This window comes from Rhineura floridana, chromosome 1, assembly GCF_030035675.1.
Source record: "Rhineura floridana isolate rRhiFlo1 chromosome 1, rRhiFlo1.hap2, whole genome shotgun sequence".
Classification (NCBI taxonomy): Eukaryota; Metazoa; Chordata; class Lepidosauria; order Squamata; family Rhineuridae; genus Rhineura; species Rhineura floridana.
The window spans coordinates 242290645-242317532 of NC_084480.1; the positions used below are offsets into that span (position 1 = coordinate 242290645).

At 40.3% G+C, this 26888-nt stretch overlaps 1 protein-coding gene and 1 long non-coding RNA gene across 10 annotated transcripts in view; one reads left to right on the top strand and one right to left on the bottom strand.

Annotated features, from left to right (window-relative positions):
- Positions 1–26888, top strand: part of DLGAP1 (DLG associated protein 1) — a 554365-nt gene that overhangs the window by 453462 nt on the left and 74015 nt on the right. The window lies entirely within an intron of this gene.
- LOC133370199 (uncharacterized) lies at positions 20236–24119 on the bottom strand. The gene is made up of 4 exons (XR_009759094.1): positions 23983–24119; positions 23335–23652; positions 22543–22622; positions 20236–21681 (listed from the first exon to the last, which is right to left on the bottom strand). It is a non-coding gene; the product is annotated as an uncharacterized LOC133370199 (long non-coding RNA).

The following is a 26888-nucleotide window of genomic DNA, read 5'->3' on the forward strand; positions in this document are numbered from 1 at the left end:
TTGAGGCGGGAGCCCGTCTCAAAAGCAGGCACAAGCGAAGTCACCCTTCCCGTTTCCTTTGAAACGGAATGTTAAAAAATGCACTCATGCTGATCCCACCAGGTTTTACAGTAAAAAGGGGTGGGGTTTGATTAGCATCAGGTGCCCCGGTTTTCAGAAAAGAGAGGTGGAGATGCATAGGAACTGGCAGAAGAGTAAGTGTGTCTATATCCAGAGATAGGGGTTCAATTCAGACATCACCCCAAACAATGATACCAAGCCATACTGAGTATAAACTATTATCAAGGTTTATTCTTGGCTACAGCTCATAGTTAGGAAGGAGAGAGCTTAACCACAAGCCTGGGTTCGGATGGCATGAAGGTTTGGCTTAGCTCAGTGTGGTATGAGTAAAAAAGACTGGGGAGGAGCAAGCGGCTGCAAGCTCCTCTTTGGGAGCCTGCACATTTGCCCAGTCCTAATAAGCTATGGCTTAGCGTGGCATGACACGTGAACCATTGTCTATCTATGAAAAGGAAATAGCTTGGTTCAATTTAAGTGTGATGAGTACTTTAGAGAGTTTAGCCAGTTTTAACTTTGAACTATGCTGATTATTATCCTTGAAATAAATATTACATTCTGCTCTTTCTAATGGGAATAACAATGCAGTCCTACTGAGTCTGGTTAATAGTTAGGCATGACTGGATTTACAGTCTAACTGCATCTGGAAGGACACAGGTTTCCCACTCCTGCTTTAGATTAGAGACAGGAAAATGTAAATGTAGAATAAGAAGTAAAATCTTGAAAGAATATGCATAACGTTAGGAAGATTACATAGACACAGAACAGATTATTATTTTAGAAACAAAAATATACCAGTGGACATTTAAGGGGAGTGAATGGGTGTACAGAAGTATATCTGATGTACACACTGTGCAGTGTGCTCTTCACCCAATAAAAGAGGCTTACTGTGTTATTTGCAAAATAAATCATTGTATTAAACAGCAGGGATTTGGGAAAAGCTTTTAAACAGAAAACATAATTTTTCATTATATGCTTTTAGCATTATTATTATTACTGTTATTGTTACTGCTATATCCCATCCTTCCTCCCAAAGGGATGCATCAGCATTTGAAGTGGATTAAAAGATAAAATGATAAATGATAAAACTATGACAATAAAGCAACCTATTTCCAGATTCTTCATCTGTTACTTTTTTTTAATGAAATTTAAAAACATACACCAAAAACCAAAAGCATTTTTGTACATGGAAGAAGATCAGGAAGTAATTATTAGATTTATTAGATTTATATCCTGTCCTACCTCCCAGTAGGAGTCAAGGACAGCAAACAACAGCACTAAAAGCAATTGGAAAAGCAATTCCAAAACAGACGCAGACTGGGTTAAAGTCTCTACTTAAAAGGCTTGTTGAAAGAGGAAGGTCTTCAGTAGGTACTGAAAAGATAACAGAGATGGTGTCTGTCTAATATTTAAGGGGAGGGAATTCCAAAGGGCAGGTGCCACTACACTCACGGTCCATTTCCTATATTGTGCACAACAGACCTCCTGATGATATGGTATCTGCAGGAGGCCCTCACCTGCACAGCGCAGTGATCGACACGGTATATAAAAGATAAGACGGTCTTTCAGGTATCCTGGTCCCAAGCTGTATAGGACTTTATAAACCAAAACTAGAACCTTGAACTTAGCCCGATAGGTAATAGGTAGCCAGTGCAATTCTTTCAGCAGTGGGGTGACATATTAGCGATACCCAGCCCCAGTGAGCAGTCTCACCACCACATTTTGCCCCAGCTGCAACTTCCGGACCAACCTCAAGCATAGCCCCACATAGAGCCCATTACAGTAATCCATCCTGGAGGTTACCAGTGCATGGACAACAGGAGTCAGTCTATCCCTGTCCAAAAAAGGCTGCAGCTGTCTTACCAGCCGAAGCTGCTGTGAGGCACTCCTAGCCACTGAGGTCACCTGGCCCTCTAGCGATAAAGGTGGGTCCTGGAGCACCCCCACACTACAGACTTGCTCTTTAAGAGGGAGTACAACCCCTCCAAAGCAGGCAACTGACCAATTATCTGAACTCGGGAACCACAAATGCACAGCATCTCTGTCTTGTTAAGATTCAGACTCAGTTTATTGGCCCCCATCCAGCCCCCCACCAAGTCCAGGTAGCAGTCCAGGGCTTGCACTGCCTCTTCCGATCCAGATGTTACAGAGAAATAGAGCGAGGTATCATCAGGGTACCGCTGACAACTCACCCCCAAATCTCCTGATGACTGCTCCCAATGGCTTTATATAGATGTTAAACAGCATGAGGGACAAGATGGTACTCTGCAGCATCCCACAGCACAACTGCCAGGGGGCCAAAAGACAATCATCCAGTGCTATTTTCTGAAAACAACCTTGGAGATGGAATCGGAACCACTGTAAAACTCTGCCTCCGATACCCATAGTGTTGGAAACTAGAGTCTAGGCATTTAAGGCTGAAAATGTTAAGTTTTTTTAAAAAAGATTTCTCACATCTTTCCCCAGTTTTTGGTGGTAATTCCTAGGCACAAAAACAAAACAACTGGACAATCCAAATATTAATATGCAAATAATTTGCATAATATGCAAATTAGCCTGCCGGATTTGTGGAACTGGAATATGGCAACTCTAACCCAGAGCCTCCCTGCCCCTAGGCACCCTAGGTCTGGTACGGGAGGAGGTCATGGGGGTGACACCATGAGTTACCGCACCGGGTGACACCAACCTTAGTGACATCACTGGTCTGGTCATTCAAAATAAATGGTTGGGTTGAACTTTAGACAGATTAAGCGCTGATTATGGATGCCCAGGTGGGTGACAGTGCACGTCTGCCCTAAGTGTTCTCCATAAGCAAAGCTTGAATACTAATAAAGACATCCATTAAAGATCTATAACAAATTATCCTGATGAGTGAGAGAAAAAACTGATCATATTGGATCTGTGCTTGGGATGAAGCAGTATGCAACCATTTGACCGTCAAGGAAGGATGTCTCCTCTCTGGCTCTGGAAACATTTTTTTCCTCGTGTTTTGGTGCTGTAGCTGATGTGTGTGGTGCTGGTAGGGTCTCCTGAGGGTTTGTGTTGATTTTATTTGTGTGGCTCCCTTGGCTCAGGCAAGTTTTCAGAATCAGGGTCCCAGTGATAAATACAGCACTTCCCCCCCCCCCCAGGCATTATCACTTTTCCAGATATATTCAGATTTCTTAGGGTACTATTAGAGTACTACTTTAAATGCAGCCCCGGGCTCCTTCTGGGAGGATGGGCGGGATAGAAATGTAATAAATAAGTACAATAAAGCAAGAAATAAGAGGAGGGAAGTGGCTCTTTATTCCAAACATGCTGCTGGTTAAGAGAGCTTAATCATGAGCCTGGGTTCAGAAGACATCCTCAGCCAAACCTTCACTGAGCCTCCATGCTGCACTGAGCTAAAAGGACTGGGGAGTGGGTGGGAGCCAGCACATTTGCACGGTCCCACTGAGCCGTATATTTTGGCTTGCTATGCTAGGTAAACCAGGCCTATGCTTGTCTGCCTGACCTAGGAAATGAAATGGACTGCCTTCAAGTCGATCTCGACCTATGGCAACCCTATGAATAGGGTTTTCATGGTAAGTGGTATTCAGAGATGGTTTACCATTGCCTTCCTCTGAGGCTGAGAGGCAGTGACTGGCCCAAGGTCACCCAGTGAGCTTCATGGCTGTGTGGGGATTCGAACCCTGGTCTCCCTGGTCGTAGTCCAACACTTTAACCACTGCACCACACCTATACGTTTCCTTAAAGATGCAGCTTGCTTTTTTTTTCCCTTAGAAAATTACTGGCAGGAGCTATTGTTATCAGGACCCCTCCTGCCTAGGAGGTGAGGCTTATCTCTTCTCTGCCACCCAGCCTCCATCCCCGTCGCTAGGAACTTTAGGAGAGAGAAAAATCTCCCTATTGTTTTTTCAAAAGTTCCTAGCCAGTTTGAGGGGTTATAGTGATTTGTTTTCCAAGAAAAAGTCTAGGGAAGAAAGAAATAAACCTCCCACTCCCGCTGCTCCTACAATTTTTTAAGGGAGGGGGGGAGTAAGTATCATTTGGCCCCTGATATCATTGGGAGCAGCCAGTTCCTGTTCATTTCCTTACTAATGAATCCAGATTGCATCCCAGTCATATTGTTTGTGTCTATAAGGACTGTTCATTTACTTGGATGAAAGTGCTGTTGTTTTCAGTGGGAGCCCCAAACAATGTGGTGTTGTTGTTATATGCCTTCAAGTCGATTTTGACTTATGGCGATCCTATGAATCTGTGACCTCCAATAGCATCTGTCATGAACCACCCTGTTCAGATCTTGTAAATTCAGGTCTGTGGCTTCCTTTATGGAATCAATCCATCTCTTGTTTGGCCTTCCTCTTTTTCTATCCCTTCTGGTTTTCCCAGCATTATTGCCTTTTCTTAGTGAATCATGTCTTCTCATTATATGTCCAAAGTATAACATCAGTTTCATCATTTTAGCTTCTAATGATATGTTGTTATGTGCCTTCAAGTCAATTACGACTTATGGCGAACCTATGAATCAGCGACCTCCAGTAGCATCTGTCATGAACCACCCTGTTCAGATCTTGTAAATTCAGGTCTGTGCCTTCCTTTATGGAATCAATCCATCTCTTGTTTGGCCTTCCTCTTTTTCCACTCCCTTCTGTTTTTCCCAGCATTAAGGTCTTTTCTAGTGAATCCTGTCTTCTCAAACTTCTGAAAATGATCTTGTTCCAGAGAGCCTTTGGGAGGGACTGAAGGTAGAGCCTGACACTGATTTTATGCCTTCTACGTTAAATTTTACCTTTGTAGTCCCTTTAGTACCAATCCCTGTGTGTGTGTGTGTGTGTGTAGTATTTTGTGTATTTTAATTGTATTTTATGTATTTTAATTTATTTTAATGTTTTTGTGATTTTACTGTTTATAATTTTATTATGTACATGTTTGGTTTTATTTTTGTAAGCCGCCCTGAGTGCCCTATTGTAGAAGGGCGGGATAGAAATATTTTAAATAAATAAATAAATAATGTGTCCAAAGTATGATAACCTCAATTTCATCATTTTAGCTTCTAGTGACAGTTCTGGTTTAATTTGTTGTAACACCCAATTATTTGTCTTTTTTGCAGTCCATGGTATGCTCAAAGTTCTCCTCCAACACCACATTTCAAATGTTGATTTTTCTCTTATCCGCTTTTTTCACTGTCCAAGTTTCACATCCATACACAGAGATACTGACTTTAGTGTTCAGTGATACATCTTTGCATTTGAGAGCCTTTCCTAGTTTACTCACAGCTGCCCTCCCCAGTCCTAGCCTACTTCTGGTTTCTTGACTATTGTCTCCATTTTGGTTAATGACTGTGCCAAGGTATTGATAATCCTTGACAAGTTCAGTGTCCTCATTGTCAACTTTAAAGCTACATAAATTTTCTGTTGTCATTACTTTAGTCTTTTTGAAGTTCAGCTGTAGTCCTGCTTTTGTGCTTCCTCTTTAACTTTCATCAGCATTCGTTTCAAATCATTACTGGTTTCTGCTAGTAGTATGGTATCGTCTGCATATCTTATATTATTGATATTTCTCCCTCCATTTTTCATACCTCCTTCATCTTGGTCCAATCCCACTTTCCGTATGATATGTTCTGCATATAGATTAAACAAATGGGGTGATAAAATACACCCCTGTCTCACACCCTTTCTGATGGGGAACCAATCAGTTTCTCCATATTCTATCCTTACAGTAGCCTCTTGTTAAGAGTATCAGGACAATCAGATGCTGTGGCACCCCCATTTTTTTTAAAGCGTTCCATAGTTTTTCATGATCTACACAATCAAAGGCTTTGCTGTAATCTATAAAGCACAGGGTGATTTTCTTCTGAAATTCCTTGGTCAGTTCCATTATCCAACATATGTTTGTGATATGATCTCCAGTGCCTCTTCCCTTTCTGACTTCAGCTTGGACATCTGGCATTTCTCACTCCATATATGGTAAGAACCTTTGCTGTAGAATCTTGAGCATTACTTTACTTGCATGGGATATTGTGGCAATAGTTCGATAATTACTGCATTCCCTGAGATTCTCTTTCTTTGGAATTGGGATGTATATTGAACGCTTCCAATGTGTGGGCCATTGTTTAGTTTTCCATATTTCTTGACAGATTTTTGTCAAAATTTGGACAGATTAAGTCTCAGTAGCTTGTAGCAACTCTATTGGTATGGCTTCTGTTCCTGGTGATTTGTTTCTTCCAAGTATTTTAAGAACAGCTTTCACCTCGGACTTCTGGGAAGGATTGCTTAGCTTGTGCCTGCCTCTGAGACGAGCTCTTGTCTCAGAGGAAGCTTTTTCAGTTTTAAAACCAGCCAAAAGGTTTTTTTTGACTGGTAAAAACTTTCTCCCAGGCAAGGGAGAAACGAAGAGATTATCCACAAGCTTCGTTGTGTTTGTTGGGGGACTTGAATTCATTAGGAACGAAGGACCTGCCAACAACGTCAGACGGAGCCAGGAAATTTCAAGCAAGCTCAAACTGATTAAGCAAGACGTTTTTTTTTCTTTAAAGAAAAACGTATTCTAACAGGCAAGCATTCTTCTATCTACTCTTATCATTTTATCGTTACAGTAAAAGAGATTTGTTAAAGGATCAGCAATAAAGAATCCCTGGGTGAGTTATAACTTTCTCTCATATACACGGAATTAAGGAGGAAGAAAATTGAAATAGCCTATCTTTGTTTTTTATTGCAAAAAGCTGGCATGGAATTGAGCATTTTAAAGATATAAACGGATGAGGTGCAACTAATCTAAAGAGGAAATCTGATTTTATGACATTTGAGACTATTTTTTCTGGTCTACTTTTTTTTTTTTTGATGAATCTGCTTACTTTTTATGGCACTAATTTTTTGGATGCTGTGAACTAAATTTGTTTTGCACTTTTGGACACATAAGAGATAAGGCGGTTTGTGCTGTCTAGAGGGTGATGTCAGCAGGCTTGGAGGATTAACTCCTTTGTGACTGGAAAAAGAAATAAACTGTTCTTTGCTTGGGAATAGTTAAGAATGACAATCAAGAAGGTGGCTGAGACCCTGGATGTACAGGAAGGGGTTCTCTATCTAGATATGTTTCAGAAAATAATGAATGAGATTAAGCTGGTGAGACAGGAGCTGAGACAGAGCAGACAAGAGATGAAAAGTGAATTTGGCAAAATGAGACAGGAGCTGAAGGAAATTCAGGATTCTGTGAGAGGGGAGGTGGATGAGACCAAAGATATGGCTGGACAAATAAAAGAAGATGAAAGAAAAATTAAAGGAAATGTTCAAGCCCTGGAGATTGGAATAGATATATCAAATATGGACTTGGAAAAAGATTTGGATTTTATGGCTGTGATGGATCCTGGAGACAAATATCACTGTTTGGAATTCAGCGCTGTCCTTGAAGGAATTGGTGAAGAGATTAGAGATAAAGATATCAACGGTTCAAAAAAATTCCTGGATTGGAAGGATTTGATGGAACTTGAAATGGAGAAAGTTTACAGAATTAATTCCAGATGTGTGACAATGGAAAAACTCTCGAGAGATGTGATGGTGCATTCTGTGGAAAGGAGGAGCAGAGATGCAGCTTTACAACAACATTTCAGTGGTACATTCGGAATTGATGGCAAGGAAATATTTGTGATGAAAAATTCCTATCAGACTTTTATTATATGACTATGACTATGACAGCAAGATTATTATGGGTGCAAGGATGGAGATGGAATATGGAATTAACACTGAGAATGGCTATTGAAACTACTGGACCTAGCAGACTTGATGAGATGGATTAATTGACATGTTTATTTGGAGAAAAATCGATGGATATATTTCTCAAGGAGTGGAAGCCTCTCTTTGACTTTTTGCGGAAAGAATAAAGTAATGTTAATGAGATTTGATGATTAATTAAGATAACTACTGGAGGAAAGTGATTTTGTAATATATTAAGAGACAGGTTTGTTATATATTATAGATCTATAACTGATCTGCAACAAATCGGAAGTCAACATTTTATTTTATTGTATTAGTTATTAATTTGTTTTTTGTTTTGTTTTGTTTTGTTCTGTTTTGTTTTTTGAAACTTTGAATAAAAATTAATGATAAAAAAAAAAGAACAGCTTTCACCTCACATTCTAAAATTTCTGGTTCTTTATCATACGGTTCCTCCATGAATGAATCTGTCATCCTGGCATCTCTTTTATAGAGTTCTTCAGTGTATTGCTTCCATCTTCCTTTTATTTCATCTCAGTCAGTGTGTTCCCCTGTTGATTATTCAGCATCCCTGCTCTTGGTTTAAATTTCCCTTTCATTTCTCTAATCTTTTGGAATAGGGCTCTTGTTCTACCCTTTTTGTTGTCCTCTTCCATTTCTGTACAGTAACTATTGTAATAGTTCTCTTTGTCCCTACGTACTAGTCACTGTATTGTTGCATTTAGGGTTCTGACTGTGTTTCTATCTCTTTTTGCTTTTGCTTTCCTTCTCTTTAACCATTTTAAGAGTTTCTTCAGTCATCCACTGAGGTTTTTTTCTCTTTTTAACTAGAGGTATTGTCTTTTTAGGTGTTAGAACAAATTAAACCAGAACTATCAGTAGAAGCTGAAATAATGAAACTGAGGTTATCATACTTTGGACACATCAGGAGAAGACATGATTCACTGGAAAGACAATAATGCTGGGAAAACCAGAAGGGAGTAGAAAAAGAGGAAGGCCAAACAAGAGATGGATTGATTCCATAAAGGAAGCCACAGACCTGAACTTACAAGATCTGAACAGGATGGTTCACAACAGGTGCTATTGGAGGTCGCTGATTCATAGGGTTGCCATAAGTCGTAATCAATTTGAAGGCACATAACAATAACAACAATTCTAGGAAGCAGTGAAGCTACTTTAGATCAAAGAAAAGAGCACAAATTGGCTCCGCAATGCAAAATTCAAGGGAAGCCATGAAGGAAGCAGAGGCATCCCCATCCACCTCACAACTCCTCTCCACTATGCCTGAGTTGCACATTTTCCCACCCACATCTGTAAAGATATTGTTTCTCTATTCCACTCTTTCCCTCCTTAATGGATTTTCTCCAGTCAGAAAAAAAAGACAGAAGTGGTGGGGAAACATGGGAACATTTACAATTGGATGATATTGTGTGGACCCTCCATAAAATTTCATGAAGGAGGCATGGCAATTGCACCTTAAAAGCAGAGCTTGGAAAAGTTACTTTTTTGAACTACAACTCCCATCAGCCGCAGCTAGCATGGCCACTGGATTGGACTGATAGGAGTTGTAGTTCAAAAAAGTAACTTTTCCAAGCTCTGCTTAAAAACCTCCTCTAGAAGCTCCTCTACACTATATAAAGTGGTTCTAGTTTTTTTCAGTGTCTCAACACCATTCTTCTGCTGTGAATATTGAAATAATAAAAGTGGTTGAACACTAGAGGGAAGTGTTGCTCCTTTAAATAATTTTCATTGTACAGTACAGCTTTGGAGACCTGATTTTGTTTCAAAGACAATATAATTATGTTGTACTGAATTTCCCATATAGAAAGACTAGCAGTCTCCTCACACTTATTGTTTACCACGTGTTCATGGGGCAGACAAGATGCAGCCAATCCCAGATACCTGGTACATGTATTCATGTCTGTAAATAAACGGTGGGAATGTCATAGACTGGGGAGGGGGGACCTACCCTTGAGTGTTTAATGAAAATTCACAAATATTTCATGCCTGCACCAAGATTTATTATGCAAAAGAGGTATGTCTAACATTACAAGGCTCTTTTCCTTTCCATCATTTTTGCAGAGGCTTCACATGTATGGGCGCACTATGAAGTAACTATTAGCTCAACGACTTGGTGGCTGTTCAAGTGAATCCCCTGACTCTCCTCTTCCTGTGTGTTCCCTGTGTGCCTCCTAAATTTGTTCTGGGTTTCCCGCCAACCCTTTGGAAGAGATTTGGGGAGGACATGGGGGGTGCAGGGAGATGAAAGTGTGGGGACGTACAAACAGAAATGTTTGCACTAACAGCATTACTTTGTTGAATACTGTCCTATGTACTAGGGTAAAAAAAACACTTGGGGCTCATCCACACGGCAATCCACACTGTGTGTGTCTGGTGCTACTTGCATCCCCTTGTAATTCACATGGTTCACATGACGTTGCAGGCAAGCAGAAGCTATCACACAGTTTTCCCCTTGAAATCCATATTAACTCAATCCGCTGCTAATGCAAAAAGGAAAGGAAAAACAGTCTCAGCTGTGCTGCGCTCCTCCTTGTAGGTGCTGTGCTTCAATTTTTTTTTAGTGAGCAGGCTCTCTTATGCCCTATCGCCGCTCCCTCTCTCTCTGCCGCCTGCAGAAGCTGCCGCAGCCGCTGCCTACTTTGCCTTTCACTCAGGCTTGGACAATGGAGAAGGGGGGGTCTAGTCAGTTTCATTTTTTCTTGTCAATTGCACGCTGAGGTGCTCTCCCAGTTTCAACCTTGAACCAGAAGGAGTAAACATGTGAAATTAGAGGGTGGGGCCACAAGGAAACAGCAACACTAATCCTTCCCAGAGGAACGCCTACTTGTGTGAATGGAAAACAGCGGATTGGAAGGTACCATTGAGCAAGAAGTGGACCTTGAAAATCTATTACAATTGTAAAAGCAGCATATTTAGTACAAAGTTAGGCTCCCATGCGGATAAGTCCTTGGTCTGTCTTTTCAGACATTCTGAGGTCTATGTTTTTTCTCAGCAAGGAATGTGAGCTCCTTTTTGGAAAAAGTCATGTGGAATTGTTTAAACACCTCTATATGGTCAATTTTATGTGAAAGGCAGTTTATAAGTTTTAAAATGAAGAAATCATATTTTAATGTATATTTTACAATCCCAAGATTTGCACTGAATTATATTTTACAGCTTCCCTTAAACAATTTCTCTCTTTTCATAGACTTCTTGTGGTTTCTGTTAGGTATTTATTTATTATTTATAAAATATTTATGGGTTGCCTTTATGAGTAAAGCTCACACAATAACAGATTAAAAAATACCAGTTCCAGTTCCAATACAATACCTCCCATATAATTCACAACATTAATAAAACCAGCAATAATGCACATCTAGCTCAAAGATTTTCAGGCTAGAACACATGTATTTTGTTATTCCTTTTTGTTTCCTTCACAAGTCCATCAGCCCAGAGGAGCATAACAGCAGCAGTAAGCTGGTGAAAATAAGTGGGTATGTATGTATGTATTCTGATGTGTGTATGTATATTGTATGTATTCTGAATACATACAGAAGTGTATTCGCTTTACAGAGTCAGCTGGCAGTGAATTCCAAAGTTGTGGAGCCACTACAAAGAAGCTTTCGCCCTCATGCCTGCCAGTGATCTTAGAGGTGGATATATGAGAAGGGCCTTCATCATTTTTCTTAATGTACAGGAGTTTGGTAGGGATATAAGCTGTTTACAGCTAAAAAGATCAAAAGCAGTACTTTAAATTGGGCTTGGAAATGCACTGGCAGTCGGACTTCCGGGAAGGGTGACTTAGCCTGTGCCTGCTTTTGAGACGGGCTCCTGCCTCAAAAGAAGCTTATTCAGATATATCAGTCAGTTTTTTCTTTTTTTTTGACTGATTAAACTTCTCCCGGGTAGGGAGAAACGAAGAGATTAACCTCAAAGCCTATTTTTGTTGGGACGACCAGATCTCATTAATTTATGGGACGAGGTCCAGCCGACGAAGGTGGGACGGATTTTCAACAGCAAGCTCTATCTGTTAAAGCGAACGTTCATCTTATCTTCTAAGAGAGAACGCATTAACAGGCAAGCACCCTTCTTTCTATATTTTTCTTTTACTTGACTTAAATTGTTGCTGTTTAAAAGAGATTTGCCAGATTGATCGGTTTTTGACATCTCACTGGGGAGCCGTAACTTCTCTCTGCTACGCACTAATTAATAGCTTATCTCTGTTTTTGTTGCAAAAAGCTGTCCTGGATTTGCATTCTAAAGATACACACAGAAGAGGGATTTCTATTCCAGATTTTTATTTTGAAAAATATTATACTGTTTTGAGACTACTCTCTTTTTGGTCTATTTTATTTTGACGAATCTGTTTCTTGACGATTGCCATTAATTGTTTCGATCCTGGGAACTGCATTTTGTTTACTTAACTATTGGAGAGATAAGGCTGTCTGCTCTGTTTATACTGTGATGTCACCAAGTCTGGAGTATTAACCCAATTGTTGCTGAAATAAGAAGTGGTTTTCCTATATTTTTCTTTTAAAATGGCAATTAAGAAAGTGGCTGAGAATCTGGAAATAACTATGTTTCAGAAAATAATGGATGAGATTGAGATAACGAAAATTGAATTGAGTAAAATGAAGCAGGAGATTAAAGATATAAGGGTCCCTGTGAGAGAGGTGACCCTGGAAGGGGTCCCTGTGAGAGAGGAGACCCCGGAGATTGGAACAGGGGTCCCTGTGAGAGAGGAGACCCTGGAGACTGGAATAGGGGTCCCTGTGAGAGAGGAGATCCCGGAGATTGGAACAAACGTGGAACAGGAACAAGATTTGGAGTCTATGGACTTTAGAAATAAAATCTATTGTTTGGAACTCAATGTTATCTCTGAAGAAATTAATGAAGATTCTAGAGATAAAGTTATCAATGGCATGGATTATCTTCTGGACTGGAATGATGTGATGGAGCCCAATATAGAGAAAATCTATGGAATTAACTGCAGCCATGTGACAATGGAAAAACTTTTAAGAGATGACCCAGTGTATTTTGAAAAAAAGAACAGAGATATGATTTTACAGCAGTATTTCAGCAACCTATTCAGAATGGATGGCAAGAAAATATTTGGGATAGAGGTAATTCCCATCAGACTCTTACTATATGACTATGGCTTTGACAGCAAGATTATTATGGAATACTGATAATGGAAGATTGGATATTGAAATTACTGGACTTAACAAGACTACTGAAGATGGAAGATGGAAAATGGAACTAATAGAGATAATAGAACAATGGCTACTGAAATTACTGAACCTAACAGATTATGATGTGATGGATTAATTGAAATGTTTATTTTGACTATGGTTATGACAATAAGATTATCATAATTAGTAATGAGATGGATTAATCGATATGCTTATCTGGAAAAAAAAAATTGATAGATATATTTCTTAAAGAATTGAAATCTCTCTTTGACTTTTTGTGGAAAGAATAAAGTAATGTTTATGAGATTTGATGATTAAGTAAGATAACTACTGGAGGAAAGTGATTTTATAATATGACTTAAGAGACAGGATTGCTATATATTATAGACTTATAACTGATTTGATCTTTGACAAATGGGAAGTCAATATTTTACTCTTTATTTTTTACTTTTGTTTTTTTGTTTTTTTTTTTCTTTTTGTTTAACTATTTTTGATTTTGTTTTTTGTCTTTGAATGTTTTATGATTTTGTCTTGTATGTTTTATGAAAATTTGAATAAAAATTATTGAAAAAAAAAAAAAGGAAATGCACTGGCAGTCATTGAATTTGGTACAATAATGTTGTCATATGATCTGACCTCCTAGCCCTCAGCGTTCAAGTGGCATCGTTGTGAACCAGATGAAGTTTTTAAAATATCTTTAAGGCAGCTCCTTTTAGAGTACATATGGAGTAGTCAAACCTGCATGTGACAAGAGCATTGAATCAATCTGGCCAGATCTTACCTCTCCAGACAGGACTGCTGTTGGTGCATCAGCTGAAGCTGGTGAAACACTCCTAGCCACAGGGCTCGGTCCTGGGCCCAGTGTTCTTTAACATTTTTATTAATGACTTGGATGAGGAGGTACAAAGCATGCTTATCAAATTTGCAGATGATACAAAATTGGGGGCACAGTTAATACCGTGGAAGACAGAAAGAAAATTCAAAGGGACCTTGATAGGCTGGAGCATTGGGCTGAAAACAACAGAATGAAATTCAACAGGGATAAATGCAAAGTTCTACACTTAGGGAAAAAAAACCAAATGCACAGTTATAAGATGGGGGACACTTGGTTCAGCAATACGACATGTGAGAAAGATCTTGGAATTGTTGTTGATCACAAGCTGAATATGAGCCAACAGTGTGATGTGGCTGCAAAAAAGGCAAATGCTATATTAGGCTGCATTAACAGAAGTATAGTTTCCAAATCACGTGAAGTACTAGTTCCCCTCTATTCAGCACTGGTTAGGCCTCATCTTGAATACTGCATCCAGTTCTGGTCTCCGCACTTCATGAAGGATGCAGACAAACGAACGGTTCAGAGGAGGGCACCAAAGATGATCAGGGGACTGGAAACAAAGCCCTATGAGGAGAGTCTGAAAGAACTGAGCATGTTTAGCCTGGAGAAGAGAAGACTGAGGGGAGATATGATAGTACTCTTCAAGTACATGAAAGGTTGTCACATAGAGGAGGGCCGGGATCTCTTCTCGATCGTCCCAGAGTGCAGGACATGGAATAATGGGCTGAAGTTACAGGAAGCCAGATTTTGACTGGACTTCAGGAAAACCTTCCTAACTGTTAGAGCCATATGACAATGGAACCAATTACCTAGAGAGGTAGTGGGCTCTCCGACACTGGAGGCATTCAAGAGGCAGCTGGACAGCCATCTGTCAGGAATGCTTTGATTTGGATTCCTGCATTGAGCAGGGGGTTGGACTTGATGGCCTTGTAGGCCCCTTCCAACTCTACTATTCTATGATTCTATGACTGTTGTCACCTGAGCCTCCTCAGTTAAATGGCAATCCAGGAGCACTCCTAAACTACACACTTTGGTCTTTCAGGAGCAGTGCAACTTGGGACTTTGGGACTTTCTGGATGCAAAGCATGTGCTCTACAACTGATCAGTGTCACTTCCTCAAACTCCTGGGCACAGAAATACTTAGATGAGCTAAGTCACGATCAGGGAAGATTTGGCTGCTCCTTTTCTGCTTGAGAGAGGCATATTTTCCATATGTATATTCAGCCTGATTTCCTGATATTTTTCCACTTTGTCTGCACAGTTCTGTTAGACTCTATCACAAGCTAGAATTTAAACTGCACTGCCACACATACCACTATAGGATCCCAAAATATGTCTAATGAGAAATGAAGTTCTAACTTGATAGTTCCCAAACTTTTTTTCCCATGGGCTGCCTGAAAATTGCTGAGGATTTTAACAGACCATCTAATGATTTTTCTGCCTTTTGTAGGAATTGTAATGTGCTGTGCTAGATGCTGTATGATTTTAGTTGTGTTTTTACATCCACTCCATGGACCACCTGAATGAAGCTCAGAGACCACAGATTGGGTACTACTTCTCTTATTCACAGAATTCGTCCTGCATCTTGCTGTTGTGATCCTAAATCAAGATATGGCTTTCAAGCTTCAAATTTTAGAGCTTGTGCAGATAATGTTTCCTTATTCTACATGAAAAGAACTCAGGAGTAGGCCTCTGATTTGTCCCCTAAGCTGCTCCTTCACAGCAGGAACAGTGGTTAGGGACTAATGAGTCGCCTGGGATGTGGGACAGTTAGTTCTAGACTCCATCTCCCATTAGCCCCATCCAGCATGGCCAATAATAGGAAATCATGGGAGATGTAATCTAGAGTTCCTATCCCCTTGCCCCTGGATTTGTAGGTGGGTCTGAGCCCTGTCAGATATGATCGGGCCAAAAATATTGCTGCTGTTGTTGACAACAATTGATAAGGAAGGAGAGGGCAGCTTCTCTTTTTCTAGGACTCTGCAACCATCCGTACCATCTTACTTTATATGCTTATGGAGCAGAGCTTTCCTTTGGTGAGAGGAGCCAAGCTGATCTGAACTGACAGCTCATGTGTGGAAAGTGAGGGTTGAGGAGACACTGAAGTTGAGAGTAAAGAGGCTGAGCTCTGAATAGTTCTTCAACCAATAATATTCATTAAATGTGCCCTTTCCATAGTTAGGATCCCTTTTGAATTTAGTTATTAATTTAACAGAGAGCCAGTGTGGTGTAGTGGTTAAGGTGTTGGACTACGACCTGGGAGGCCAGGGTTCGAATCCCTACAGCCACAAAGCTCACTGGGTGACCTTGGGCCAGTCATTGCCTCTCAGCCTCAGAGGAAGGCAATGGTAAGCTTACCATGAAAACCCTATTCACAGGGTCGCCATAAGTCGGAATCGACTTGAAGGCAGTCCATTTCCATTTTTATTAATTTAATATTGGGCTGCCTTGAATTATTCTCCCTCCCATCTTAAAGACACTTCCAAGTCCCTGGTAGCACCCGCTCTTGCCCTTCCCCTCAATCAGAATATATGAGGAGGAAGACTGACAAGTCCAGAGTATTACCTTAAGAAAAACATTTCACAATAGTGGGTTCACCATCCTGCTCTCCACCAACGCCCCCCCCCATATTCTCTAATCCCATTTAGCTACTTGTGGAGCACTAAATGCAAGGAGGCTGATTTAGTGTCCCTTAATTACCTGAACTGAAATATCCACAAAAATTGTCCCAGAGGGGTAAGGGAATGGCAGAGGAGTCTTATCTCTTTACTTTGAGAGCTGTACCTCTAATAAACCTACACTGCTATCAGTTATAGCAGTCTTCTCAAATATGGGACAGTGTAAAGGGGGAAGTGTAGATAAAATATTCATGGAAGCCATGAATAACTTTAAATAATTATTTGTTGCACCAAGACAGCAGTGCAGTATAAAATGGAGTTTACACATAACATATAATTCACACAAAACACCCACTCTCAAGAAGGTGCTTACTGTATGAATCACATTCAGTCCTACGCCATGCCAAGCCTGTACTTGATTTTTTTTAAAAGTTATAAGCAGAAGATTGTTTTAGAGGGAAGAAATAAAACAAGCCTGCAGCCTTCAGAATACAGATATATTTATTTTTGGAGTCTCAGTGCCTTGCCTGACCTCCCAGAGACATGATGAAAAACAGCATTTGCAGCTGAGCTGACGGAGCTCTTTGAACTGCCACGGCGGCATGTCCCGCGTGCTTTGGTTTGCCTGTACCTGGAAACCACCTTGTTTTTTCAGAAAGACCAAAATACCAAAATGATACCCATAGTATTATAAGTTTAAAATTCTGGGTATTGAAAAAAAATCCAGCTTTTCTGAGATACTTCCTTTCTTTTAATGTTGCATAAGCTTTCTGAATTGGCCAAATGGGAGGATAAGGAGGCTGTTCCACTAAGGGTGTGTGGCTGTCCATTTCCCATATATTACTTTTTGATCTCATTTCTTATGGCTTGCATTGAATTCCTATATACAGTAAAATGTAGTAATCATATATACATATGTAACCAAGCAGGATTGAACACTCTACATCAGCTGATGTGTGGGGAGTTCACTCCTTCTTTCTGCAGGGTTTGCTGTGCCAGCAAGTTCCCCATGGGGAGCTCACTTAGGGACCCAAACCAAGCAGGATTGAACTCTCCACCCATCAGCTGATGCAGGAGGAGTTCAATCCTGCTTTCCAGCTACAGGATCCAGATGTGTCTCTACCTGCCACACACCTAACATCAGTAGGTAGGTGGCTGTTGGCTGTTTGGGGGGAAACAGCCTTGCAGGTCACATGGGGAGGCCACCCAGCTGCATGGTCAGTGGTCAGGGATGATCAAAGTTGTAGTCCAGTAGCATCTCTTAGGCCACATGCCTGGCACAGATCCACAGAACTTGCATGGCTTTACTCTTTCTTCTTTTATTGTATAAATACCAAATTAACAAGGAGTGATACAAGGTGGGTAATATTTCTATTATCCTTCTTCTTTTGTGATTTTTGCATATATTTCAAAGAGCACATTGATCTATATGCATGTTGACTGTCACTTTTTCAGTTCACGTGTGGTGTAGAGGTTAAGGTGTTAGACTACGACCTGGGAGACCAGGGTTCGAATCCCCATATAGCCATGAAGCTCACTGGGTGACCTTGGGCCAGTCACTGCCTCTCAGCCTCATGAAAACCCTATTCATAGGGTCGCCATAAGTCGGGATCGACTTGAAGGCAGTCCATTTCCATTTTCATGTTGCTGATGGAAGTAGGCTGTTGCTTATGAAAGTGCCACAATAAAGCAACTTCCACCTTCAAATGGTCCCACAGCTTTGGCTGTCATTTACTTTGAATAAGTCTTATCTGTTTTAGGGAAATTTATTTGCAAGTATCTTTTTTAAGTGATAGTAGCTGTATGAAATTGTTATATTCTCTATTTGTACTACATTTAAGAAGAGCAGAAACTACAGGGTTTTTTATTGGATATTGGAGCCTAGTATGTCTATGCTTGTGGAATGCATTATAAATTATTAATTTAATATATTGATTTTATGGCATGTACAGTCTAATGTCCTAATCACAGACTTTGTTGTGATACAAATGGAAAAATGATTGCTTGTCAATTGCATTTTTGAGGCAAATCTCTATTGCACATGTAAATCTGATTTTATATCAGTTTAAACTGTCAGGGCTCCCCCCTAAGAATCCTGGGAATAGTGTGATGTGGGCTCTAAGAATTCTCTTAGAGATTTCTAGCACCTCCCCCAGCCCACAAAAGCTGTTCTGAAGGGAAGAAGGAATAATTGTAAAACTGAGTTAAGTGTAGATTTGCCCTACCGGCCTTACTTTCTACATCTAATGAGCGATTTACAATTGCTCACAGCTTTTTATTATGCCCTACTTCTGTTTTACCTAACACAATAAAGCCAACTCAGGTCTCCAAATGATCTGTGACTTTTGAAGCAGTCCACAATACTGCACATGCACCTTGACCCCTTTCTTTTACTGGGCAGGGCCATTCAGAAGTACAATTTGGAATGTGGCCCATATTGTCTCACTTACACTTAACAACAGTCTCACTGAGAAAGACATAGCCACAGATTTCAATGGACGTAGTCTTAACACCCATTATGTGTTTATTAACATGTCTAGCTTTGTTTTCTGAAAAAACACTATTATTTGTAAGATTATAATGATGTGCATTTCAGTCTGGAATTGACATTTATCTATAAAAATAAGCCTCCTTTTTATCTGCTGCTTTCTGCTGGGCTGTTTATCCAGTCATGGTATTGCAGCTGTACATACAGCATAGCTAGATGAAGTCACCAGTTTATTAACCGCATATTTTAGGCTAGCCTTCTTTGTTCAGTTCCTTTCAAGATGGGGCACCAGAGCAGCATGTCATACTTTTTCATCTGAGAAAATAAATGCTTGGGCATAGGAGGGCTGTGGGATCTTACTTTATTCAGTGATTGGGAAACTTTCATTAAAGGTCTGTCCTGTGATCAGCTAGCAAGAGAAGCACTGGTGGGGGGAAGCTGGCTTCAACTACTGTAGAAAGGATATGACTCCTGGATGCAAGCCCAGGCTTGGTCAGTAGATCAAAGGCTCTTTGCTTGGCTTGTGGTGCAATTGGAAGAACAGCTGCCCAGTAGCTTGTCAGCATCCTTTCCCTTCCTCTCTGACAGCAGCCAGCTGGTTCCTGTCCCTTCCCATGTCAGCTATTAAATTGTGTTTGCATCTTCCTTCTGCCGGTGCTTATTGCTCTGCTCTTCAAAGTGCTCTATTTAATGCAATCCCCATTCATTTCTAAAGGATTCTGCTGTTGTAGCAGTTTTGATGATTGTTCCACAATTATTCCCTATATGAATTTATTTTGATTCCCCTATAAGTCACAATAACAATATTTATAAACAATGTTCTCACAAGGAAAAGTTGTTGATTGAGTCTAGGATTATATCTAGGCCAGCTTTCTTCTTACATTTCTTTTCTGCCCATCACTTCTATCATATGGCTAACCCAGTCTCCCACTAAGAGTTGTTGCCCGGTGAATATAGAACATTGCCTTATTCTAAGTCAGACCATCACTCTTTCTAGCTCAGTCTTGTCTACTGTAGGAGAAGGAGAAACCTTTGACTCTCCAAATGTTGCTGGACTACCACTTCCATCATCAGCTAATGAATGGGGAGTTCAATGCTGCTTTCTGCAGGGTTTGGTGTGTAAGCAAGTTACCTCCAAGGAACTAGCTGGTGCACCCAAACCCTGCAGAAAGGATGCACCAGAAAGGATCGAATTCCTTGCACATAGTTCACAGAAAATCGAATGTGCTTAACTTCTACTGAAGTTAATGGGAAACTTAAAAAAACTGTGTTTTAACACTTTACTGGATTGTAAGCAATCTTCATGAGTAATTCTGCAAGCACAAAATACTTGTACTTTCTGAAATCCTGCCTCTTCTTCATAGGTTTCTAGTTAAATCTCTCTTGTAAAAGACATTTACCCTGCAGTGGATGGCCGGAACATCACATTACTGTGAGAAGGAGCAAAACTGGTAAAGGCCAAAAGCAGTGTGTAGAATTTGCAATAGTTTCCTTCCTGTCCAGGGGGTCATTCATTCATTCATTCATTGGCAATCACTTGTGGCCGAGTAAGATTGTCTTCCAAGATAAGGTCTTTAACAGTGGGTCCGTAAGTGGAGGCCAATCTGGATCCACACAGCCTCCCACAGCGAGGACATAGGTTTCCACATGGAAGATGGTCGCGATGAGAATTTGTTTGATGTGCCTTCCACTTGGCTCGTTTGCCCTGGATTCACAGCACCTTTGATAATAGCCAACCTCCATTTGGGACGTTCATGGGCCAAGACTTCCCAGTTGTCGATGTTCATGTTACATTTTTTAGATTCGCTTTAAGAACATCTTTAAACCTCTTTTGCTGTCCGCCCATGTTCCATTTTCCATCCTTAAGTTGGGAGTAAAGTACTGCTTTAGAAGATGGTGATTAGGCATTCAAACAACATGGCCGGTCCAGCGAAGTTGATGTTGAACGAGGGTGGGGGTAGGGCGTGAGGGAATGGGCAAGAAAAAAGATTGCAGTGCCATGCCTGAATCTGTTCCACCTCCAGGAGCAGCACATATCCTAAACCATAAAATATTTTGGCAGCCATTATTATTATAAACTTTTTTTTTAATGGAATATAACTTTCAGTGGGTTTTATTTATTCTGTTTTTCATGAAAATGTGTGTGAAGACAGGAATAGGGCTAGAATGAGACAGACTTGAATAAAAATGAGTTTAACATTCTTGGTACACCCTTGCTTTTTATCCTGTATTGTAAACCACACACACACGTAAAGGGTCCTTAACCACATATGCCTGTTTTGTTTTAAAGATTAGGACTGGCTGTGACTTGACCAGCAGAAATTATTTGGCAGAAATTCAGGCAGTAGCTTCACAGGCATGAGTGTTTCTTTGATTTCCTGGAATGGTTTGATTTAGTCTTGTAGATTAGAAGTTGTCAGTAACCTCAAAAGGGGACTAGGAATAATCACTTCTGTGCTGTTATAACACATACAAAACTGAGTTAAGCTGCCAGAGATATTCACTGTGACAGAAGCACACATTAACAGGTGCCCTGTAAGTGAATTCTTTAAAGTTTGAGCATTTCCAATTATCAGTGTTTTTATCTTCAAATCCTAATGCATAAGCCACACAATATGTGGTTCACATGTGAAGAATGATATTGTAGAGCTAGAAGACACCCTGCACTAATGGAACTATGGAACCACTTCCAGGCACTTGAGAATGAGATTAGAGTACAGCCTGCGTTACAGGAGACCCCGAGGGACAGCGAATGAGAGGCTGAAGCTCAGTCAAGCAGAGGCAATGAAGCTATGTCCTACAAAAAGAAGAGACGAGTAGCCAGTTAGCTTTTGTGAGAGAAAGAGTAACTTGAGGTTATATATTTAGAAGCAAAACAGTAGATCATTGTCTATTGAGGGTGCAATGTAGGGCGTGCAAAATTCCAGACACTCTAGGTTGCGCTGTTGTTCTAAATTGAAATATAGAGGTTTGTCACTGGCTCCAAAAGTAGGCAGAAGCTCATACTAAAGCTTGATGACAGAAAGAGGTACCCCTTGAATTCTTTAAGGATCATGCCTGATCCTCTCCAGAGACCAGGTATGACCCAAATAATAGCTTTCATGCTGGCTTCAGAGCCTTTCCCACCCACTGTAGCCCTCGGTGCTGCTATAAGCATGTGCTGCCAGGGCTGTCAGGAACCACAAGGAATGTAGTATTGGAAACATAGTTCTCAGAATCATCACCAGATGATTCATACAAGTAGGTTTGGGCAAGGAAAGGGGTGATGGGGAGGCTTCAGGGGCTTCATCTGCCCCAGACGCAATAGAGAGAGGGTCTGGGTTATGTTGCTGAAAATCTGGAGGTCCTCCCAAATTATTTCTGCAACTGCCTAGGTAGTCAGCAAATCCGAAATTACCACAGATGGGCATAGTTAAAATAGCCAATTTCTGTCCAAAAAGGAGAAAAAAACTGAGGCAAAGGAGAAAGGCAAAAAACATGGTGTCAACTGGAGGCTGTTAAATATGTAAATATGTACAGAATCAATTGTGTCACTCATGATTTCCTGTGATGGAGTAGATACGGTCCAAGTTAGGAGGAGATAGACTTCCCTTGTTATCTAGTTGATTCCTCATTACTTTTGCTAGCATTGTGACATGTAGTATTTAAAGGTCGGTACCTTAACGGTAGAATCCAGCACACCAGTATTCAGAGCAGACTGTGTCAGCAGCTGTCAGTATAAAATATCATTCTGGGCTCCTTGGAGAAAGGGTGGGAAACATAGGTACCAAAAATATAACAAGAGGGAAAATGAGAAATACTATTCAAAAATTAGTCAGTGCACCCCAAGAAAAGCAAGTGTGGCCAAGTAAAAAGAGGGAACTGAACAGGGTGCCATCCAAATGTTCTTGGACTCCAACTCCCATCATCTCTGACTATTGGCCATGCTGGCTATAGCTGATGGGAGTCGGAGTTCAACAGCACCTGGAGGATTGGGTACCCGAAGCCTAGAAGAACAAGATCCAATCAAAGCCAAGTCTACCCTGGGATCCTACCTGACCCTGAGAAGTCACTATCACACATGTTCAGATTCCCATCTATAAACCAAGAATAATAGTAATGTTTGTCACATGACTGTCTTGTGGAAATAAAACAAGAAAGTGTTACATCTCCTAAGTCATAACAATAAATGGGACTATAAATCTTTATATCAAAAGAAAAGCTGTGTTAATTTAATACTAGCTAACAAGGATTCTGAGTCACCTTAGAGACTATATATAAAGGCATGACCCTAAATAAAATAATAAAATAATCTTAAATACGTCCCAGTAGTATCTGTAACCAAATGAAGGAAAAGGTACAGTTATTATATTATCTTTTAAACATATTTTAATGTGTAATATATGATACTATTAAATCAAGCAATAAAAGTAAAGTTTTATGCCCACAAGCACAGGTTGTTGTCACATACCTTGCATCACTAGTTTAATAGACGATGTGCACATCTCTGGATCTTTGCCTCATTTTAAGTATTCCTCCTTCTAAGAATGCTGCATATGCAGTTTTTATTTTCATGAAGGCCATCACTGAAGAAAATATATTTGTAGTAATGCAATTGCACTCAGACCCTGCTTTCAGGCTTCCCATAGGCATGTGGTTGGCCGCTATGAGAACAGGATGCTGGACTAGATGGGCCTTTGTTCTGATCCGGCAGGGCTCTTCTTATCACTTGACCCAACTGCATTAGCTCAGTTAGATGGTTATCCTTCAGGCTAATGAATATTACCTGCTTTAGGAGGAAGTAAAAGACACAAAATAGATTAGGTGATACCTTTTAGTTGAAACAAGGCTGTTGAGAGGATGTTAAGTTTCACAACCCTTGCCCTTAAACAAAGAGCAGTGTGGCAGTGCAGTACTTCCTAACTTCAGAAGAAGCAGCTGGCAGTTTGCCATAAATTTACCATTTGAATTACAATGGGACATCCCTGTGTTACAAAGATTACATTTGCCTAGCACTCATTGTAAAACATGTTTCAGTTATGCTAAACCTTTCCAGAATTGGACGCACCTGGGGTGCTTTCACACTGTACTTTATTCTGTTATTCTGACGATTTCTTACCTGGTAATTTGCATATTAAATTTGAGCTTTCACACGACGTACCGGGTAGCTCCGGAATTCTGGTGGAATGTAGTGCAAGTGTAGAGCTAATTTCAGCAATAAATGATTCCAGAAATAATCTGTTAGCAAGGCTGGGAACCTGGTAGATCGCAGGAGTGTTTTGCTAGCTGCTGCTGCTCACGTAACAGGCATCCCAGCATGCAGTGCATTCCTGCCCTATCGTTGTACCGGTATTCCAGCATCGGCATGGATAGCAGCAGCATTTCCCACACACCCCCGTCTTGATACGACTAAAACAATTTAAAAAGTCAGATCCTAAAGGGAGAGGGCTTGCATAGCGACAGGACAAGATCTTAGACCTCCTACACAGTGGGGAGCAGTGTGCATGGGTGAGGGACGAAAACAAGCTGTGTGAAAGACAGCTGCGCGAAATGCTGCTATATCGGCTGGAAAAGTACTGTTCCTTATCGCAAGAGGTACTGCAGTGTGAAAGGGATTTTAGAAATCGGGAAAGAAGCATTAACTTTTAAATCCGTTAAACTAGCGCTATTAGCCCCATGTGTGAAAGCAGCCCTGTTGTCCTATACAAGTGTTCCAAAACACTCAAAATCAAGGTTTTAGAGTTTCCAAGATACAAAAGTCTCTCCATGATTTCAGACAGTCACCTTCCATGAGCTGGAAAGTGATGAAAATGGCAACAGAAAGAAATAGTTATAACTTGCACTTCAAATAAGGAAGGGATTGTTAACAGGATACAGGAGTGGTCTCGCTGATCCCTCCCCTATCTCCCACTTTCCTGAGCTGAACCTTCTTTCCCACCCAGACCCTTTATTCTTGTACTAGAGGTGGTGAAGACATTCTTAAACAGTCCAGGATAATTTCATTTAACCAAGGAGAAAGCAAGAGAGGGGAGAGGAAGTAGCCTTGCTGAGGAGATGATTACTTGCTTGAGCCTACCTAATTAAAAATAAGACAGGTACTTCGTAACTAATACATCTTTTCACTGATTGATAAAGGATAACAATCAGATTGTATTCACTTCCTGTGTCTCTCCTCCTTGCCATCTTCCTACCTCTGCTTTTATGACTATTCTCCTCTCCTGCAACCTACACTTGCTGAAGTGGCCTCTTCAGCAAGTGCAGGAGCCCTGCCCTCTTTTGCATCTGACCACCTGGGAAAGAGGTGTGGCTGGGATATGCAGAGGCTGTAGGGTTGCAGTCTTATGTTCAGACTGCTCTGCCTGTTCTTACCCCTGACTACTCCTACCCCTGGCTACACTTAAGATTAGCTGCTCTGCCCTTCACCCCACCACTGGATTATTTCTAGCAGGACCCCCTTGTGCCTTATGTGAAGGACTCCTGGTGTTCAAGGGCACATGGGAGGCTACTACTGGAAAAGGAGAGCTGAAAAGACCCCACGTATTGCTAGAACATGGTGGGCCTCTTGAAATCTCAGCCACTGTGTGATAGATCCTTGACAATTATCATACACAAACATACAAAGGAAAAACCTGCCTTCAGTACATTGTCCAATAGAGATCTAAACCTGAATAATAAATTGGGCACATATTGGCTTTAGGTACACAGAGGGAACATTTTTACACATTTGAAATTTAGATTCTGTTTAACATGTATGGCTTGACTCAATCTGTAAAAAGCCAGAAACCAAGCAGTAAAGACCTCCTATGGGCTTTCGTTTCTCCCTTTGTGCAACAAAGATAAAAGGGATTGCTAGCTAGAGAGACAATGGGAATTCTCTTCAAGTAACTGAATCTACCTCATACTGATGCGATCCCACCATTTAGGCCTGTTCAGGAAATGGTAAATTAATCATGAGGCCTTGTACTTGATCAAATGTATTCCACTAATCTGGGGAACATGCAAGGTGATACATATCTGTCTTACTATTTAACTAAAAGAAGTGAACTTCATGAGTATTGTTTGCATTCAAAATATTGTTACATGCCACTGGCATGTAAGCTATTGTAGTCCATCCACTATAAACTTACAAACATAGATATATTTAGAAGTATCCTGTGGACTTCAATATCATCTAGATATTTCTAAATAACCATGCTTGGAATTGCAGTCTAATTGCAGTCTAAAACAGTTTATGTGATTTGTTGATTGTGGTGCTTAACTCACAGTGGAGAGAGTTCACATTTGATACAGATTTAAATATGTTTTTTCTGCTCTCATAAAAGCAATAATATATAGAAGACCTCTGGTCCAAATTATGCTATTAAATAAATTGTCTTTTATTATCTGCATTAAATACTCTGCTTCTTTAACAGTGTGCATTGCCCAATAATAATATGCAATGACAGTATTTTATCATTATTTGGAAAACAAACATTTTTCAGTGAAGAACTTCAATGAAATCAGTGTAGAGATTCCGATATAAATTAACTGATTATAAACCTAATGATCTAATCTATTATACATTTTTGGCAATACATTTTAACAGCAAATTTATGTTACTGTCTGCCAGTTAAAATCAAATAAACCTATTTAGCATTGTGTCTGTCAGGATACCAGACTTGCCTCTTTTTAGGCAACATAGCTCATTTTGACATTTTCTTTTACTGAAGTCTTAAAATTATTTTTTCAGTATTGCTTTTATAAATATTAAACCTTAGGAACAATATGCTATGTCCCTCAAGCATAAAAGTGCACACGGTGCACTAGAATGAGGTGACTGTGTTTGGAAATAGGGGGCCAGTCTGTTGAGAGTCAACTTTTCTATATTATTTTATAATTATGAAATGCTGACTTCTTGTTCCCATACTGGAAGGTTTAATTGTTTTGTGTTGGAGTTTGTCAGAAATAGCACTGAGTATTTCTTTAACATCTGAGCGACAAATAGACGGGCAGTCTACAGAAATATATATATGAAGTTATAATTTG